Source organism: Carassius gibelio, chromosome B20 (assembly GCF_023724105.1).
Source record: "Carassius gibelio isolate Cgi1373 ecotype wild population from Czech Republic chromosome B20, carGib1.2-hapl.c, whole genome shotgun sequence".
Taxonomy (NCBI): Eukaryota; Metazoa; Chordata; class Actinopteri; order Cypriniformes; family Cyprinidae; genus Carassius; species Carassius gibelio.
Genome location: NC_068415.1, coordinates 25,331,280 through 25,352,222, shown reverse-complemented (window position 1 = coordinate 25,352,222; position 20,943 = coordinate 25,331,280). Strand labels below are relative to the sequence as shown.

The window sequence follows — 20,943 nt, the reverse complement described above, 5'->3', positions numbered from 1 at the left end:
ATAAGACAATTTTGGCCATCTTCATTGTGTTCAAAAGTTTTCACCCCCCAGCTTTAATGCATCTTGTTTCCTTCTGGAGCATCAGTGAACGTATGAATCTTTTAAAATAGTTGTGTTTGAGTCCCTCAAATGTCCTCAGTCTGAAAAGATGTCTCTCAAAATCATAAAGTCACTGCTTGAAAGGGTTCAAATATGGAAAGATGCTGGAAAACTGTAGAATCTGCAGGAGCTTAAAGATTTTTCTGAAGAACGCTGCTCAGTTTAACTGTTCAGAACAAACAAGGGACTCATGCACAACCATCACAAAACAGAAAGACAGTCGAGGATCATCAGGTAACAGAACACAGTACTAAGAACCAAGGGTTCCCAAACTTTTGAGTGGTTTTTTTTTTATAATTTCAGCATTTTTTTTGTCTTGTGGACTAAATGTTAATATCTTTTATGTACAATATCTTACTCAAGACAGTACTAAATAAATATAACATGCATTTAGTATGATCTCTCTTATTTTTTTTAAATTACTCGCATTTTCACAGATTCTGCAAAGGTGCCCAAACTTTCGATCCCCACTGTATATATACTCATATATATATATATATATATATATATATACTCATACATATAATTATATACAGACATAAACACACACACACACACACATCTACTAACATGTTTTACACATTCAAATAAAGTTTTATAAAATGATAAACCTCACATTTCAGTCTTTAGTTTGTAAAAAAAGGATGAGTCGAAATGATCAATTATAGGCATTTTATCCGCTTTATAAATAATTTAAAATAGGTTACCTTATTATTAAAAATGTTGAAATTTTTAGAATGCACATTAGCTTGTTTTCCATCTACCAGTTAGGATTTACAAAAAGAAAAAATGAGTCCAATTTTTGTATTGGTCTGAACACAAACTCCAGACAGACTGTCGCATTTATAAAAGCAGCACTGCGCTTATAAACATTACTTTATGAGATGTAACATGGAGGAAAGAATGCCACGTCACTTTTCGACAGTCGGTTGTCCCTTACGCATTCATATCATTAATTCATGCATTGTTTCCTAGAATTTCTATCAGGTCTCTCTTGAGTTATGTTTTCACACAAAAACAAACCTACACTGTTGTGCCTGCATGAGACTCTTACTAACTTTGCTTAACTGTGAACACCTAGAGTTTTTCAAATCGCGATAATCAAATATAGGTTTAATAATGCTTAAAATATAAAATGGTAATATTAACTGACTGTGGTTTATAATCAAACTGGTAATAGGCACATACACAGTTTTTACTGAGAAAATAACAGTATCTTTTTTTTTTTTTACTTTGAAACCTATTTTTGAAAGTTTGTGTTTTAAGGCAACCAAAACATAATTATTGTGTAAATGAACGACCAAAGCTCATACAAGTTTTCTATTTAGTGGAAGCACAGCATTAGAGGAAAAGAGATACAAGTAAAGCACATTAGAAGAATCAAGTCTGTTGAGTCCATTAGTCCAGTGCAAAATGGACATGCAATGAAACAGGTCTTCAAGCAGCTTTTCCAGACTTGTGGATTGAACAGTCTTCTACTGCATGCATGCTAATAGCAATACCATTTGCATTTTACGTGTTTTCGCAAATTGAAAATGGTAAACGAGTGTGTAGGGCCGGGGGGTAATTTGAGTAATTGAGGTACACAGGAAGTTAATGAAAGTTTCAGAGTGACACGGCCCAGTAAAGCGCAACTTCAGCAGTCTGATTACACTCCACTCTGAAAGCTGCCTCTTTCTCTCTGTTTTTCCTCTCATTCTTGGTGTGTGACTTGGGCAACTTGAGAAATGCAAATCTCCTAACTGGTGCCAGCTTTCTGTTCATAATGTTGCATATGAGGAAGATTAAGAGAGAGCTTTATGTGTTCATTGAATAGCTGCATTTGTATCGATTCTGGCTGTAATGAAATTAAGCTTTCGTCTTGTCGCAACATTATGCATCATTTGTCTTACCAGTGTGATTGCATGCTGTAACTTGGATTTAAACCAGATGCACTGCAATTATTGCATATATCTATATTTTCTGACCCAAAATGACGATGACTCATAGACATTATCAAGCATTATTTTGATGGAAAAATAAAACACAGATATGAAACCCAGTGTCATGTTATGTGTAATTAAACTTAAAAAGCGAGTATCAAACCCTGCATTCTGTTGCACACCGTCCAGCTGTTTCTGTAAGATTGTGAGCTTTGCATTCATTCTGCACCGTCTGCTCTCAGTAAATCTGTTTTCACTGAATTTCACAAAAAAAAAAAAAAAAAAAAAAGAATTTTCCATTATGTAATCGTTTCAAAGCAGTTTCACAGTGATTTGTATAAGTCAATACTGTCTTAGTGCTCCAGCATGGAGCAGTTTTAGGGCTGGGTGATATTTTGATATAAAAAAGGATTAAATTTATCCTACAGACTTAGATATATAGTCTTATTAGTGCAGCAGTGATGATGAAGATATTTGAATATTGTCTGGTTTTGTTCAAAGCAAGGGTACAATCTGTCGTATTAAGTGAAAACTAGATGCTCATAAACAGTCTGATGTGAGTTTAACATTTTACAACATTTTTAATTAGAAGTAATTTAAGTGTTAAGAATTTTAATTTGTAGCATCTCTGCAACATTTAGAAAGTCAACACATAATTATTTTATCGTGCAGTAAACATGGTTTAATTGTAATCTTTAAATTATTAATCATGCTAAATGCATCAAATTGGCAGCTGTGGTTATAACAGTATTATTACATTTTATAAAGCATTATGTGTGTATTTATGTTGTTTTGTTCTGCTAGAATTGTCGGCATGACACAGTCGGCGATATGTGTGACCTGTGCTTGTCCACTCCTCAACCTGAAAAAAACGAATCTAGAAGTTTTACTATCCTAGTGAGGACATTTGGTCCTTACAATGTAGCATAAACTAGAACACACACACACACACACACACACAGACATACACACACACACACACACACTCACACAAACACACACACACACACGCACACACTCTTTAGCTGTGGTAAGTCTAACTTTCACCCTGTATCTCTCAGCTTTAGTCCCTCCTGTCAGGCGGAGGGTTTTAATGACTACCGCTGCACCACCTGTCCTGAAGGCTACGAGCGAAAACACTGTGAAAGGTGAAAACATATTTCTAAATGATGTAAAACAAGTCTTTACTTACATGGCCGGATCTGTCAATAAAGTGTTGGAAATGAGTGTGTGTTTCCCTCTGCAGTGTTGAATGTGAGTCAAATCAAGTCTATTTACCAGAAGCCCTATAATGTGAATGCTTACGGTGTATTTCCCTCCGTGTGTGACTCTCACTCCAGACAGTGCCAGTGTTGTCCCGGAGCCAGCGGCCTGAAGTGAGACCAGTGCATGGAGAGAGGTGTGTGTGTACGTATGACATCTGCACTAACACTAACATGAGCACTCTTTGACCCTGAGCCTTCTCTGCTACCGTCCCTTCTCCAAAATGAGTCAGAATGAGCACACTTTCAAAAAAAAAAAAAAAAATATATATATATATATATATATATATATATATATATATATATATATTTACATCCTCAATTAAAAGACAGTCAAAATCATACGTGTTACCCTGGACTACAAAGCAGTCATCAGTATCACAGGTATATATATTGCTATAGCCAAAAATACATTGTATGGGTCAAAATTATAGATTTTTCTTTTATGACAAAAATCATTAGGATATTAAATAAAGATCATGTTCCATGAAGATATTTTGTGAATTTCTTACAGTAATTGTGTCACAATTTAATTTCTGATTAGTAATATGCATTGCTAAGAACTTCATTTGAACAACTTTAAAGATGATTTTCTCAATATTTGAATGTGTTTTGTTGTTGTTGTTGTTTTGCCCCCATACAGTAAGCACGTCTTACTGTATGGTTAATTAATATTACTCAATACTTAAATGCATAATTACACTGTAACAAGAACACCTTAAAATAAAGTGTAGCCAAGCTTATTTATCCAGCTTTAAGATTAAGTACTGTATATATCCCAATTAAAAAAAAAAAAAAGACCCTTATGACTGGTTTTGTGGTCATGTATGAGTTGCTGTAATTGGACAGAAATTGACTGAGCTACATTTGAAGTGGATAGAGTCAGCATTTCCATTTTGAGAAAAAAACAAGTTAAGTTTCTGAAGGTTCCAAAGCAGAATCACCTAGCTACACTGCATCTTTCCCAGCACTTATTTTCTTAACAATCATAATAATCACAATACAGCTTTTTTACATTTGATTATCAAAACTACAAAAGCAGTTGTCTTTTATTATTAGACTAACATTAATGAGACAGACAGCCTATTATTTTGCACTGATCTAATATAATGTTACACATCAGGTGTTTTCCCCAACAGTTCCCCAAACGTTCACTAAAGACATAACTAATTATGTTTCCACGAATACAAAACTGATTTTTTTCTGTTTTTAATCCTGCTTTTGTTTGTTTGTTTGTTTGTTTGTTCTGTAGCGCAAAATTAGTCCCTTCACATTCTGACTCATTTTGCCAGCAAGGGTCACATATGATGGACTAAGTCAGGTCAATCTGATTTTTTTCCTCTGTCTTTATTTCTTCTGCCATAAACAGCTACTAATAACAGAGAAGAGATGCAGCCAAAACAAACAACATTTTAATTAGACTTGCTCAGATTTCCCCCTCACAAAATTACTGTTTACTTTTGGTATAATTGTTGACTGATCATTTTCTCAGCTTGGAGAGATCAGATTGCATTGCTGCGCTAGACACCTGCTCCTCAACACGCAGTTTGAAATCATGTCTCTTAGCATTTATGTGTTTTATCATAATTGTATTGGTTGACTGGGCAGACTGGGTAATAATGCATGTGTTTGTCTGAATATGTGTGTTGCTTCATAATCCAGCTTCAAATGTATCAGGGATGTTTTTATTTATGTATTTCTTTAATGGATTTTTGTGTTTCCCATCTTGAGAAGCATGAAACATGACTACATTAGTATAGTGATTTATTGTTCTGTAAAATAAGAAAATAAATAATAATAATTCATGTATTTAAAATAATTACTGTACAATATAATTTACTGTATAAACTACACATAGATAGTAATGATGATTATTATTATTGATATTATTGATATTATTGATACAGGCTTTTTTATTAGTTTATTCCACAGTATAATAGTATTTTAGTATAGTTTTTCAATAAAATCTTTATTGATCTGCTTAATAAAAATGAAACAGATCAATAAAAATAATAAAATGAAAAGTCTACAGTATAATATAACGGTATTATATAATAGTGAGTGCAAGTTAATTTAGCTTACATTGCTAGTGCATTAAGCATTAAACTCTGTAAAATGTTAAGTTGGTCACAGTGTAATGCACTTAGTGCCTCATCTGTGGTTATTCTTCAATAAGGTTCATTAGTTAACATTAGCTAATTACATTAGTTAACATATTACATTATGATCTCATAAGAACAATATTTCCACAGCATTTATTAATCTTAGTTCATGTTAATTTCAGCATTTACTAATGCATTATTAAAATAATAATTTGTGTTTGTAAACATTAATGCACTGTAACCTAACAAGAACAATGAATGACTCGATTTTTATTATTAACATTTACAAAGATTAATAAATTGGGTGATAAATGTATTGTTCATTGTTCAGTCATGTTAGTTAATAGGTTGATGTTAATAAATTACATTGTAACTCCATAAACAAACTAAAATATAATTTTACTGATATATTTTTCCCCAAAAAAGGTTTCTATAGATATTATTTAACAAAAAAAATGAGTGAAAATATGTTTAATATTCTTTCTGCACCTTCACTTGTTCCGTCTTTTGTGTGAAAATGTGTCTTTACAGGAAGTCTTAATATATCTTTTTTTTCAAGAGGTTAAATTGAGCGGTGTTTTGCGTCCGCAGTAAAAGCCACACGTCTGTCGGAGTCTTTTTTGCTCCTGCTATCGCTCGTGGCATGTCAAACACTCATAATAGGCTGCCAGGAGCTGTTTCACTCTCACTGTTAAATTTCACGCTTGAGAAGTCCTGCTCCCCTGAGTTTCCACCTCGCTCACGTTTAATCTACAGTGGAGAGAGAGAAGTGCTCGGGGACACGGCTCTCCCTCCGAGCAGGTGATGGAGGTGATGGAGGCATGCAGGATGAGTGCTGTTGTGATAGCAGAGACAAAAGAGACCAGTAACATTCGTTAACCGCATTCTTGCCCCAGGACCTGTCCATCCTTGGCCATTAACACAGTTGTCCTTTCAGACAGCGAGTGCCCTCTCTCTCTTTCTCTCTCTCTCTCTCTCTCTCTCTCTCTCTCTCACACACACACACACACACACACACACACATTCACAAGTACTCATCCTGTACATATGCCTGATCAAATATGACAGCTCTACAAGCTGTGTTTGGCAAGTTACTTTTAAAAGTAATCATATTACTGTTCTGATTACTTTATTTCAAAACTAATTAGTTACATTATTTTTTTCTGTGACTACATCCTAGAAATTTACATGAAATCCCAGCATAAAAGCTCCTGATAAATATTTGTTATTTCTCCACAGTGCATGAGCTACATCATTTTCAAAATCTAGATGATAAAATACTGCATTCTGTCAGCAATCTAACATGGCAGTAATGTAACGAGACCTCGACTTGTAACTAATTACAATTTTGAAAATTATAACATTTTATTAAATTACTCCATTACTAAAAATGTAATCAAATTACAGTAATGTGTTATGAAGTAATGTATTACTGTCCAACACTGTCTACAAGTATATGCACTCTTTTTTAGTTTGCGCTTGAGGGAACTTACAAATAGTCTAATAGTGTAGCTCAAGTGTGTAATTTAAATTTGACTAAGGCCTCAAAATTAGGGCTGTAAGATTCTGTCAATCAATCAGATAGCTCCGCACCAAACTCCTTCCATTGGTCAGTGTCTCTGTTTGTCATATCACTCAAACTAACAGAGCCTAAACAGAACTAGTATTTTAGTATCACTCAGATACAATTTTTTTCTTCTTTAATTATTATTACTGTTTTTACTAGTTTTTAATCTGTATTTTTATGTTTTTCTTTTAATTTGTTAAAGTTATTTTGTTGTGATTTATCATTTTTATTAGTTATTTTTGAATTAGTTAAGGTTTTATTAGCTGTTTGTGTGTGTGTGTTTTTAGTTTTAGATATTTTACATCAGGTTAACCTAATTGCAAATGAGAAATGCTGCTTTGGCACCTCACTGAAATAAAATGTTTAAGTATTGTATACTTAATTTTAGCTAAAATTACAAATAACAAAACAGTTTTTTATGGTTTAGTTTTAGTTAATAACCCTGATGAAAATACCTGGCTTTGAATTTTGGTTTTGTTTTGTTTTTTGTTTTGTTCTTTCACTAATCAAAGGTTATTGTTATGAATTTTGCCCTGAAATAATGCAGAACAGTGTGTTTGTTGATAGTGGAGTAAAAGTAACATTTTGTCAAGATGGAAATACTCGGAGTTAAAAATACTTTGTTACTGTCCACTAATGTTCACATGTTCTGTTTACTGTCTGCCCTGAGGCTGGTGCCTGACCTTTGACCCTTGACCTTGAGCATGCATATGCATATCTGAGGGTTTTTTTCTTCTGTGTGACCTTGTAAGATGACATCTGGAGGGTTTGTGCGGTGTGATGTACTGCTGCCTGTGGGGTGTGTGTGCATGAGTCTGATCTGTTAAATTTTCTGTGTGTGTGTGTGTGTATGTGTGCAGCATGTGACGACGACAGTGCGGGACTCTTTATTCGTGACATGGAGCGTCTGCTGCGTTTGATTCTCTCGAGTCCAGAATACGGTTAACCGAATAGGTGGGTTCCCCGTCTACAAGTCGCGGCAGTGGAGGAACCGGGACAGGCGGATTAAGCGGTGAGTGAAAAACTGGTTTAATTTTGGAAACATGAAAGGCAGGATTAATCCTCCTGTACGCTGGAGGCAATTTGAGGCGGGCTGCCACCGGACTAATGATTTTTGTGACAGTAAATGGGCCAATGAATTTGTGAGCTTATTAGAAAGCCACACTTTTTGACTGACGATGTATACGGGTGGCTTTGACCGGTGGCGATTGGTCTTAGCCGTGGTGCGCGCCCTCACCTGCAAGAGAGTCTCACGGGCTCTGTTCCAGGTGTGGCGGCACCTCTGGACAAAGGTGTGGGCAGAGGGGACCGCAACTTCGGATTCCAGACTGGGAAAAACAGGTGGCTGGTAACCTTAGCTAGATTCAAATGGGGAGAGGCCCGTAGAAGACACTGGTAACGAATTATGTGCGTACTCAATCATAGAGAGTTGTTGACTCCAGGAGGAAGGATTCTTGGACGCCAAACATCACGGTATGAAATGGGTCGCCTTCCAGAACCGGTCCACAACAGTCAAAACAACCATATACCCTTTGAAGGGTGGGAGGGCGGTGACAAAATCTAGCGCGATGTGGGACCCGGGTCTCGAAGGGACAGACAGCGGTTGCAGTAACCCATCTGGAGGACGGTTGGAAGTCTTACCAGCGGCGAAAACCGAGCAAGACAAAACAAAATCGCGGATGTCGCGAGCCATACCTGGCCACCAGAACCGTTGCTTGACCAAACATCTGGTTCAATTAGCCCCTGGATGGCAAGCTATATTAGAGCAATGACCCCACTTAATGACGCAGGACTTTAACTCATCCGGCACAAATAAACGGTTTGGTGGGCATGCGGGTGGAGGCGTTACCCCTTCTAAGGCCGCTAGGACCTTCGACTTGACCTCCCATGTCAGAGTGGAGACCACTAATGTCTCAGGAAAAATACACTCGGGAGTGGACCGGCATTCAGACGGACCAAAAATACGAGAAAGTGCATCGGGCTTGATGTTCTTGGAGCCCGGGCGGTACGATAAAGTAAAATCAAAACGAGCGAAAAAGTGCCCACCGAGCCTGCCTGGAATTGAGCCTTTTAGCTGATCGTATATACTCTAAGTTCTTGTGATCAGTCCAAACGATAAAGGGTACCCCCGAACCCTATAACCAGTGACGCCACTCCTCTAACGCTAATTTGACCGCCAACAACTCTCTGTTACCACTTTCATAATTACTTTCCACGGGAGATAAACGGTGAGAGTAAAATGCGCAAGGGTGCATCTTGTTATCTGAGGGAGACCGCTCGGAAAGAACTGCTCCTACCCCCACCTCTGACGCATCGACCTCCACCACGAACTGACGTGAGGAATCAGGAGCAATCAGAATGGGAGCCAAAACGAAGTGACTCTACAGTTTAGTAAATGCAGCCTCGGCTGCATCTGACCACCTGAAGGCCATTCTGGGGGAGGTCAAGGCAGTCAGAGGTTCGGCTAGTTGGCTGAAGTTGCGAATAAAACGCCGGTAGAAATTGGCGAACCCCAGAAACCGCTGTAGGGCCTTACGGGAATCTGGACTTGGCCAATCCACCACAGCCTTGACCTTGTCAGGATCCATGCGAATTCTCTCAGACGAGACGATGTACCCTAGGAAGGAAACAGATTGTGCATGAAATTCGCATTTCTCCGCCTTGACAAAAAGACCATTCTCTAGCAGTCGCTGGAGCACTCGTCTGACGTGTTGAACATGTTCCTGGAGAGATGAAGAAAATATCAATATGTCATCCAGGTAGACATATGAACTGATCAACCATGTCTCTCAACACATCATTAACGAGTGCCTGGAAGACCGCAGGCGAGTTGGAAAGCCCGAAGGGCATAACCAAGTATTCAAAGTGCCCTCTGGGGATGTTAAAAGTGGTCTTCCACTCATCTCCCTCCCTGATGCGGACCAAATGATAAGCATTACGCAAGTCCAATTTAGTGAAGACGGATGCTCCTTGCAACCTCTCGAAGGCCGAAGACATCAACAGCAAAGGATAAGTATTCTTAACCGTGATGTTGTTCAGCCCCCGGTAATCAATACAAGGTCGCGAGGAACCATCCTTCTTCCCCACAAAAAAGAACCCCGCCCCCACTGGAGAAGAGGAAGGGCGAATGATCTTGGCTGCCAGAGAATCAGAAATATATTTCTCCATGGCCTCCCTCTCGGGAGCAGACAGAGAGTATAATTTGCCCTTAGGCGGAGACTTACCCGGCACTAGGTCTATAGCACAATCGTAGGGACGATGTGGAGGGAGAGAAGCAGCCGGGGACTTACTGAACACCTCCTTCAGGTCAAGATACTCCATGGGCACGTTAGAGAGATCCACAGTCTCATCCTGCAAAACAGAAACAGACACCGTGGGACAAGCAGACAACAGACAAGACTTATGACAATTAGTGCTCCACTCAGTGACAGTACCCAGAATCCAGTTAATGCGGGGATTGTGCTTCCTGAGCCAGGTGCACTGCAGGTGATGTCGTTGGTGGCCCATCTCAGTCTTACCGGAAGGAGAGTAGATGGTGAGGACTTCTCGGCAGAGATCCCGCCCGATAGTAGCCTTGAGTTTACTATAGGGCCTGGTCTTTTACCAGGCAATTTCTAACGAGATGACCAGGTGTTCCACAGTAGAGACAAAGGCCAAGGGACCTCCGCCGTTCCCTCTCCTCCCAGGAAAGCCGCGCTCTTCCCACCTGCATGGGCTCAGGATCGGACGGTGGACTGACCACATCCACCGGACTGGCTCGAAGACCGCAGCGTCGTTCTCCAGATTCCTCCATTGCCTCCACTCGTCGAAGGCGTGAATCGACACGTAGAGCCAGCTCTACCAGGCCATTAAAAGTCTCAGGTAAGTCCAGGGTGTAGATCTCATGGTGGATGCGATCAGCCAGCCCATGCAGGAAAACATCCCACTGCGCCTCCTCGTTCCACCGGCACTCGATGGTATAATCAGCGAACGTGCGGTTGCCTTGCTTGAGTGCAGTGAGTTTCCGGGCGGACTCCTTGCCCGCCACCGCACAGTCGAACACCCTCCTCATCTCGGCGGCGAGTGCCGTGAACGAGGAGCAGCAAGGATCCTCCCAAACCGCCGTTCCCCACAGCGCCGTCTTCCCCGTGAGAAGCGTGAGTACGAATGCCACTTTGCACTCCTCCCTCTCGAACGTACGGGGCTGTAAAGTGAAGTGGAGAGAACACTTGTTGAGGAATGCTCTACAAAAGTCTGGCTCACCGGAATAAGTCTGTGGCACGGGGAGGCGGGGCTCCGAGACGTCCCGTTGTTCTGAAGGCGGTGGGGAAACGGTCGGTGGGGCAGGCGCAGTGGGAGCATGAAGTTGTTGCATCTGTTGGGAGAGCTCGGACACCTGTGTTACCAGCGCCTGGACGGCGCGTCCGGTGGAAGAGATGCTCTCCTGCTGCTGATCCATACGAGTTATGCTGTGGTTGATGAACTCGGTGAAAGCCGCTGAACTCGCTGCATCCATGATTCTGGTCAGATCATTTTGTCACGGAAAAGAAGACTGGATGCAAGTGCAAGTTAATATCTCTTTAATGAGAGTTTTCCACAGAAGAGTCAGATATGCAGGAAAAGACAAGACAAACTAGCAGCAGGAGAGATGGCAACACAGGGACCTTGATGGGTGCTGGTGTTCGTGGTGAGTGGAATCCGTGAAGTGACCGTGGCTGAAGTGATGAACGAGGTAATCCAGAACGAATATCCAAGGAACAAACAGGCAACAGGAAACTGCGACGAGAGATCCAGAGCAGGAACAACTACACGGGGGACAACACAACACCAGGACTCCAAACAACGATCTGACAAACATGAGATGAAAGACAAGGCGTTAATATAGGCAAGATGTAATAAGCCGCAGCTGCCGCTGATCAGTAATCAGCGGCGACGCCCACACAGAACAATCAGGTGATACACCCCGCAACCTACACACAGACAACAAGATGACACTATGTATCAATGAACTGTGACAACAGATGATCAGTCATTCGTAAATTCAATAGCAAGTACAGGAACAGTGAACTGACTAGTAGTCACTTGCTGTATAATTAATGATTTACACAACACAGTAATTTAATCTAATTATCTTCATTTGAGGACTTTTCTCTGCAGAAAGATATATTTGCAGTTAAATTTGATTAATTGATCTGCACACCATGTTCTTGAGTTAAAACTTCTTAATCAATTGAGAGTCCTACTTTTTTTTTTTTTTTTTTTTTTACAACATACACATGAAAACACAGTCTGTGAAATGTTTTCTGGTGGAACTTTGATTTGTTGCATGCTCCACCTGAATACACAGGAGAGAAAAACTCTATGCTTCCATAATATACTTAAAGTGCTCTGTTTTCATGCACTATTTTTTTTACTTAACATACTTAAATGCAGGGCCAGATTAACACTTTGTTGTACCCTGGGCAACAATATTCAAGGGCCCCATCATCACGACCCCAGGATCACCATAATATGGTCATATACAGAATATATTACTGCAATATACAGTAAATATACTCAATACTTCAAATTCTGTCATCAGGTGTATTTTGATTTACAAATTTTTAAATGCTCATAGAACTACAAATGCACTAAAGACATTCACTCACATTTGATGCTATGAAAACAAAACACATCAGCATTTGTATAATCTGGTAAAATTGACCCACTACATTGAGAGGGAGGGAAATATCCTCCATTTTCACGAAAATGAATAAATAAGCAACCACTTTCAAACCATTGTTTATTTAACAACATTTATCCCCAATAGAAATGTATTGAATTGATAGAGCTATAACAGAAGACCACAGACAACACATCAAGAAACAATTTGGTCCTCAGCTCATTTAATGAAGCTGGCACCTCAAGGAAAAAGCTCATTTTAACTTGTTTTAAAATAGAACAACAACATATCACAGCACAATTAACCAGTTAAACATTTTAGTGCTACATAAACATTTAGAAATCTGTCAGTTTCTCTGAAGAAGACAAGACAGAAATAAATGCTACATAACCTGGCAAAACACACAATTTAAGTCCTAAATAATGACGAAGTGCATGTTTGAATTTGAAATGCTCTTCGCTCTCGGGGCTGTAAACGTAAGCTTGCGGTGTAGAAAAGTCCTGGCTAGCTGAGTTGTCCTCGTCGTTGACGGAAGCTGACTTAACAGAACTGTCGTCAACATTAACAGGAGTGAAGGAATTGCCTATTTTAGGTATATACTTTAAATTTTCTGCGTTTCTGATGTCCTTTCCTTTTTTAATTTCTGCTTCGCGCTCCCACTTAGCTTCTCCATGTCATCGACTTTTTTTCTGTTGTAGCAACACCTGACGTAACCCGCTCGGCGTAACATTTGACCCACCTCATGCGGACTGACCAATGAGGAAAGGGTCTTAACTTGAGGTCCTCTCTTCATTGGTCAGTCCACATGAGACTGACTCTCAGCCGCTCTCAACTCACATTCAAAGTCATAGGCAACGCAGCGTCTCTTCTGTGAAGCGCGCAAAAGTTGCCCAGTTGCACAGTTGCCCAATTGCCCAGTTGCCCGTATGGTTAATCCGGCCCTGCTAAAATGTAATGCTTAAAATAAACTTAAGATCATCTAAGTGTACCCAACAGTGGGGCACCATAAATATGAACTAAAATGTGCTTTACCATTTCTGTATTCCAAAGCATGTATCTAGTTACCACTTGTACACTTGGACCATCTTTCATACACTAGTGCACTCAAGTGTACTACAAGCAGTGACTAAGTAAATTTGTAAAATACAGAGATAGTACGTTAAAAGCACTTTTTAATTCATATTCATGGTGTCCCAAAATAGCACAGATGAGTAAACTTACTGTAAGCCGGTTGGTACCGGGAAAATAGCCAGAACATTGCTGGATTGCCTTCTGTGTGAAAGCAAACACATCCCAGGATTGATCCCAGGTTGGGGACCTAGTTACAATGCCAGGTCCAGTCCCGAACAAGCTCTGTGTGAACAAAAGCCAGAACTAATGTCCTAAAGGGTGTGTCGTAGTGATGACGCGAGTTATCATGCGACTCTTTTACAAGGTGTTTTGACGGCAGATCAATGTCCATGACGAAAAAATATGTGCAAATTGTAATGAAGCAGAGATCAGTTAATTCACTTTCCGTGCTGACGCCGAGATCGTTCGCCAGCCACTGGTGATAGTTAACATGCCTCGTGTTTTTAACTTGTAGCCTACATTACACGTTATATCCTGATGTCGCGTGTCTTAATGGGACCTTTACGAGTTGTGTGTGAACACACGCACATATTCCAGGTAATCACTGGCAGTGTGAAAGGAGCCAAATCTAATGATCCGGGGACAGTTGCCAGGACACATTACCCGTGTATTAACCGGAATCACAGTGTGAATGGGGCTTTACATGATCTTAAGTTTATCTTTAAGTTAATCCTTTTTAGTACATTAATTACAAAATTAGTGTACAAAAATAGAGCACTTGAAGTATATAATTGAAATGTACTTTTTTCAGCTGAAAAAGAGTTAAAGTCAGAAAGTATAGAAAGTACTGGGAAAAGTCTTGAATACAGACACTATAGCAGTAAGGTTAATTGTGCTGTATTTGAAGTTGAAGCTATGGTAAGACAGCAGGTTCATTTGTAGAAGCTCTAGTTACGTCTGCTGTCAAATAGGATCTATATTAGAGATGTTTACAATACAGTTTTGCACGTATAGCTGGAATCGTTCATTACATGATTGATGATTGAGGGATGTCTATTGTGGTGTGTTGATGGCCATGAGGTGTGTGTGCAGCACATGCTGTCCCTACAGAGAGCCACGGAGAGACTGCTGTTAGTTTTGACAGAATCCAGGGTCCATATTCACAAAACATCTAAAGACTAAAAGCTGCTCAGTACTTAATGATTTAGGAGAAAATCTTAAGATTAATTGGTGTGTCAGTCCTGAAGGACTCCTAAATCTGGCTCCCAAATCTGTGAAAGGTTAGGAGTGAAGACGAGTCCTAAGACACAAGCTATCCAAGAAATAGCTGTTGACAGCAATCTGTCTCGGAATGTAAAAATTTCAGAAACATTTGACGATAATGAGCTTTTAAGAAGGTATGGCTTTGGTTTTGGAGGTTATCCCAGCTCCAGATTCTCCTTTGATTATATCCTTGTCTTCATTAACCAATTGGGCAAGCAGTAACAGCTGTTCTTGCATCCAGTTTGGTTTTCTTTTACCTTTGCATGCCTTACTATCAGCCATGATTATTCTACTCTTAATTAAAAGACTGTTCATATGCATATTCACTAATTGTTTACGAGGAGGACACATGTAAGAGGCTGACAATTAGCTGAACATATACTTGTTTAATTAGTGACTCTTAGCCTGCATTTTAAAATGGTTATTTGAATGTGGCAATTACCTTTTTTTTTTTCTTTATTTGAAAATGGCAACATAATGTCATAAAATAGCATAAAATTGAAATCTCTTAACTAAAATCTTTAAGTTCTTTTTAGGAGAACCCTTAGTGGTAAGATTAAATGTTTTGTGGATACGGATTCAGTCCTTGGATTAAGGACTCCTTCTCTAACCATAAACCATCTAAATTCAGCCTCAGGTTTAGTGCCAGCTGAAAGTGCATGCTTGCTAACAGTCTAAATGTGTGGGTTTTTAAAAAATATTATTAATATATGCTGTATATATTTAGCCAACAAAACTGTGTTCAACAATGATAATAATCAGAAATGTTTCTTGAGCAGTAAATCATCAATATTTTCATGATTTCTGAAGATCATGTGACATTGAAGACTGGAGGAATGATGCTGAAAATTACATTCACATAGAAAAAAGTTATTTTAAATTGCAGGAATAATTTCTATAAATAAATAAATAAATGTACACATTTTGTTGTCTACTGGTTATATGAATCATAAGACAGTTTGAGGTCTCAGTTGTATAGACTGTACTGTTCATCTATGAATGCAGACGTTTTGTTTTTTATTCCTTAGTTTATACTTCTACAGCAAAATCAATGGGCATGTTTTGTGAAGCTGGGCTTTATTGGTTCCTGTGTAAGTCTGTATTTTAGATAAACCTTCTGAATCACTCCAGTAAGACCCTGACCTTTCAACATGAAAGAAAGCCAGAACATTCACTTGTTCCTAGTCTGAAGTGTTCTGCTCATTTGTGCAGAAGGGAACCTTTCACCTTCTTCTCCACAGAAGTCCTTGATAATTTCATTAGAGTTCAGCTCTGGAGCAGCTTTTTCAGAGAGCAGATGTTCAAGAGCCAGTTCAATAGAAAACATCTGCGCTCTTCTTTTGTCTTGTTGGCTTCGTGTAACGTTGACCTCACAAACATTTCTGTGTTTTGCAGCATTTCTTTGAGTTTTTGTTCATGTTGGCCCCAGAGGTCTAATGTGTCTTGTCTTTATCCTGAGGTTGATTTCTTCTTCACACGGCTGCAGAAGAGCATGCGATGCTGATCAGAGCGCTTTCATTGGGCTTTTCTCTCTGTACATACAGACAGCAGACTTCAGCAGATGCAGAGCGGAGCCGTAAAGGAGCAGAGGACCTGGAGCTTCACGTCAGGAACACACTGCTGACTGCTGAAGGTACCAACACATGACAAACTGAGGAGAAGGATCTGCCTGCTCCAGCTAACTCTTTACATCTAATCTGGACTACATGATCAGAATCCAAAAATGTAGTAATTGTAAATAAATTAAATTACATTTAAAGTACTTGGAATCAGACTACAGTTACTTTCTTATTGATTACATTACATATTATTCATACACTCTTAAAAATAAAGGTGGTTCACCGAAGAACCATTTTTGGTTCCACAAAGAACAATTCAGTCAAATGTTCCTGAAAGAACCATCTCTTTCTCAACTTTTTATAATCTGAATTTGTATAATCTTTTTATAATCTTTGTGGAACCAAAAATGGTTCTTCTGTGAAGCACCTTTATTTTTAAGAGTGTATGAATAATATGTTCTTCAGATGTTAAAGTCTCTTTATGAAACCATTTAGAGCAAAATTTTCTTCTATGGCTTCGTTATTTTTAAGAGTGTACTTTTTTATACTCCCTCATTTATTTATGTTAAATAGAATATCTAAAATATTTAAAAAATTGTATTTTTTATTTTTTATAAAAAAAATTATATATATATATATATATATATATATATATAATTATTATTATTATTATTATTATTATTTTCTTTTCATTAAACTTGAAAATCTCATCTGGCTCATTTTTGAACTCCAGTTTGGGAAACCTTGGCGTAATGTTATATCTAATGTTCTTCATGTTGTCAATAATAGATTTTATAGGAATATATTTTCTTTTTCTTTGCAATTTTATATCAATTTACAAGAATGTCCTACTTAAATCAATTTGATAAACAAGTAAGGTCAAAAGCAGTCTGATTATATTAGCTAAAATGTGTAATGTAATGAATTATATTGGAATTAATGAATTACTGCTTTATTTTGGGCTTGTGTGTGTGTGTGTGTGTGTGTGTGTGTGTGTGTGTGTGTGTGAGAGAGAGAGAGAGAGGCCTGATGCTTTCTGATGAGTGTGTTTGTATCTTTGTACATGGCTTTAAATGAGAAGCTGCTTGAGTTAATGAAGGTTCTGCTAACTCTATGTTATTTCTTAATTAAAAGAGACAAAATTCATTACTGAAAAAAGAATCACTTAAACAGAGACTCCACTCATGGACTGTGTGTATGTGTCATTTTGTGTGTGTGTGTGTAGACCTTTATACAATGCAGATTCAGTTTCAAATCAGCTTTATGTTATTAAACAGAACAGTAAAAAACATAAATTGTGAAACAAACTCAAATTCAATAGTGTCAGTATGCATAACAATTTATTTCAATGCTGATTCAACCATGAAACATCTTCATTCATTATGACCAGATTCAGGGACTCGTATGAATCCAAAGTGATTTTTGATGCATCTTGTGTATTTGTGTCCATCTAGACTGTTTTCAACATGCACAGGTTATTTGATGCTTCTGGCTGTTTGTCAATGTCTCGTGCCTTAAGCGCTGCATTTTTAAGATGATGTGTTCGATAAAAAAAGTAAAAAAAAAAAAAACATTTAAAAATCATCTCTTGGGATCTTAATAAAAGTTAAAAATTACAGCATTTCTGCTCTGATCTGCCAACAAAAGCTGAACAAGAATCACTAACAGTGTTGTACGAAAAGAAGCTTGGCTTCTGTGTACATATATATATGTAACAATCAGTCCACTGAAGGCGAGCATAGATGAACCCAAGTGCAGTTTATTTACAGCGGTGCAAAATCCCAAAATCCAAACATCCAAACAATAAACAGAGACTTGACAGAAACAGACTTGACGTGGCATGAACAGACTAGACTCACCGACAGCAGGTTACATACGTTAATACACGACCAGGCACAAGGACAAAAACCTGACTACTTATAGCAGACAAAGAAGGACACATGACATGAACAAACCAATGGGGAACAAGGCACAAGACTAAAACAACCAATGAACTACCAGAACTGATAAATCACGTGACAAGACAACCAATGAGAAAATGACACATACACAAGACAGAGATACATGAGGGCAAGGGAAGCATGACACAAACAGCATGAAACAAACTACAAAATAAGAGACATGAAAATGGTGAACAAGAAACAAAAGCCAAAACAGACGTTACATATCCCCCCCTATAAGGGCGGCTCCAGAAGCCCAAACAACAAGACACAAAAGGTTCAGGAAGGTGGTGGAGTGGAGACGGAACAGGGGGAGTGAAGGAGGGCCAAGCCCGTGAAAAGGGACAAGACCTGGGCCGTGGAGCAAAGACAGACCATGAAGCAGAGGGGGACCTGGGCCGTGGAACAGTGACAGACCATGAAGCAGAGGGGGACCTGGGCCGTGGAACAGTGACAGACCATGAAGCAGAGGGGGACCTGGGCCGTGGAACAGTGACAGACCATGAAGCAGAGGGGGACCTGGGCCGTGGAACAGTGACAGAACAAGAAGCAGAGGGGGACCTGGGCCGTGGAGCAGATCCAGAGCAGACAGAGCATGGAGCCATGGCGGTGCAGACCTAGCGGGCAGCCATGGCGGTGCAGGCAGAGCTGGAAGCCATGGTGGAGCAGGGACATGGACGGCCTCCTTGGCCGTGTCAGGACAGGCAGGGAGTTCGTGGGCGGCCTCCTTGGCCGTGGCAGGACAGGCAGGGAGTTCGTCGGCGGCCATCTCGGCCGTGGCAGGACAGGCAGGGAGTTCGTGGGCGGCCATCTCGGCCGTGGCAGGACAGGCAGGGAGTTCGTGGGCGGCCATCTCGGCCGGGGGCTCGGGCGTGGCGGGCATCTCGGCCGGGGGCTCGGGCGTGGCGGACTCAGGCGTGGCGGCCATCTCGGCCGGGGGCTCGGGCGTGGCGGCGGCCATCTCGGTCGGGGGCTCAGGCGTGACGGCGGCCATCTCGGCCGGGGGCTCAGGCGGGGGCAGAGACTTGACTTGACTTGACAGAAACAGACTTGACGTGGCATGAACAGACTAGACTCACCGACAGCAGGTTACATACGTTAATACACGACCAGGCACAAGGACAAAAACCTGACTACTTATAGCAGACAAAGAAGGACACATGACATGAACAAACCAATGGGGAACAAGGCACAAGACTAAAACAACCAATGAACTACCAGAACTGATAAATCACATGACAAGACAACCAATGAGAACATGACACATACACAAGACAGAGATACATGAGGGCAAGGGAAGCATGACACAAACAGCATGAAACAAACTACAAAATAAGAGACATGAAAATGGTGAACAAGAAACAAAAGCCAAAACAGACGTTACAATATCTTTGTATGCTTTGTATTTCCAGGTATTTCTTTGCATTTGAATATGAGAGTGTAATGAGCATGGATAACTGTTGTTCACAAAAGAAAATCCTTTCAAAGGAGAACTTTCTCTGCTGCTTTCTGCCAAAATTAAAGCTCTATGGTTTAAACTTTAGCTTTTAAAAGCAAAGAAAAAGAACAACCATAATTAGTAGTATTGTATAATTATATAAATATCAGTATTAATATTTATTTATTCATTTTAATTTCATTTAATAAAAATAAAAATTATATATATATATATATATATATATATATATATATATATATATATATATATATATATTAAGCAAATAAATGTTTCCCCAATTTGTACTGCCTTTTTCTTTTCTTTTTTCTTTTTTATACAGTTTCATGGCTGGTAAAAGTGAGTTAATATTCTCAACTCACAGGGGTTTTAAAATACTAGATTTATATCCTGTGCGTATGTTTGTGATATGTTTGTGCTGCACAGATATATATTTGCAGCATTGCAAACATTTAACAAAAACCCACCAATTCACTATCTCAACAAATTAGAATACTTCATAAAACCAAAAAAAAAAAAAAAAAAAAAAAAATATATATATATATATATATATATATATATATATATATATATATATATATATACTGTATATGTACTCAATACTTGGTAGGGGCTCCTTTTGCCTCAGTTCAGCGTGTCATGGAGGTGATCAGTTTGTGGCACTGCTGAGGTGGTCTGAAGCACAGGTTTCTTTGACCGTGATCTTCAGCTCATCTGCATTGTTTGGTCTCTTGTTTCTCATCTTCCTCTTGACAATAGCTCATAGATTCTCTCTGGGGTTCAGGTCTACTGAGTTTGCTGGCCAGTCAAGAAAACCAAACCATAGTCATTTAACCAACTTTTTGGTAGTGTGGGCAGGTGCCAAATCCTGCTGGAAAATTTAATCAGAAGAAGGAAGCTTGAAGTGCTCCCAAATTTCTAGGTAAACAGGTGCAATGTCTTTGGTTTTCAAAAAACACAATGGACCAATACCAGCAGATGACACTGCACCCCAAATCATCACAGACTGTGGAAACTTAACACTGGACTTCAAGCAACTTGTGCTATGAGCTTCTCCACCC

General features: G+C 39.3%; 1 pseudogene; it reads left to right on the top strand.

The window, feature by feature from the left end:
• Window positions 1-20,943, top strand: part of LOC127983549 (laminin subunit alpha-2-like) — a 186,525-nt pseudogene that overhangs the window by 122,036 nt on the left and 43,546 nt on the right.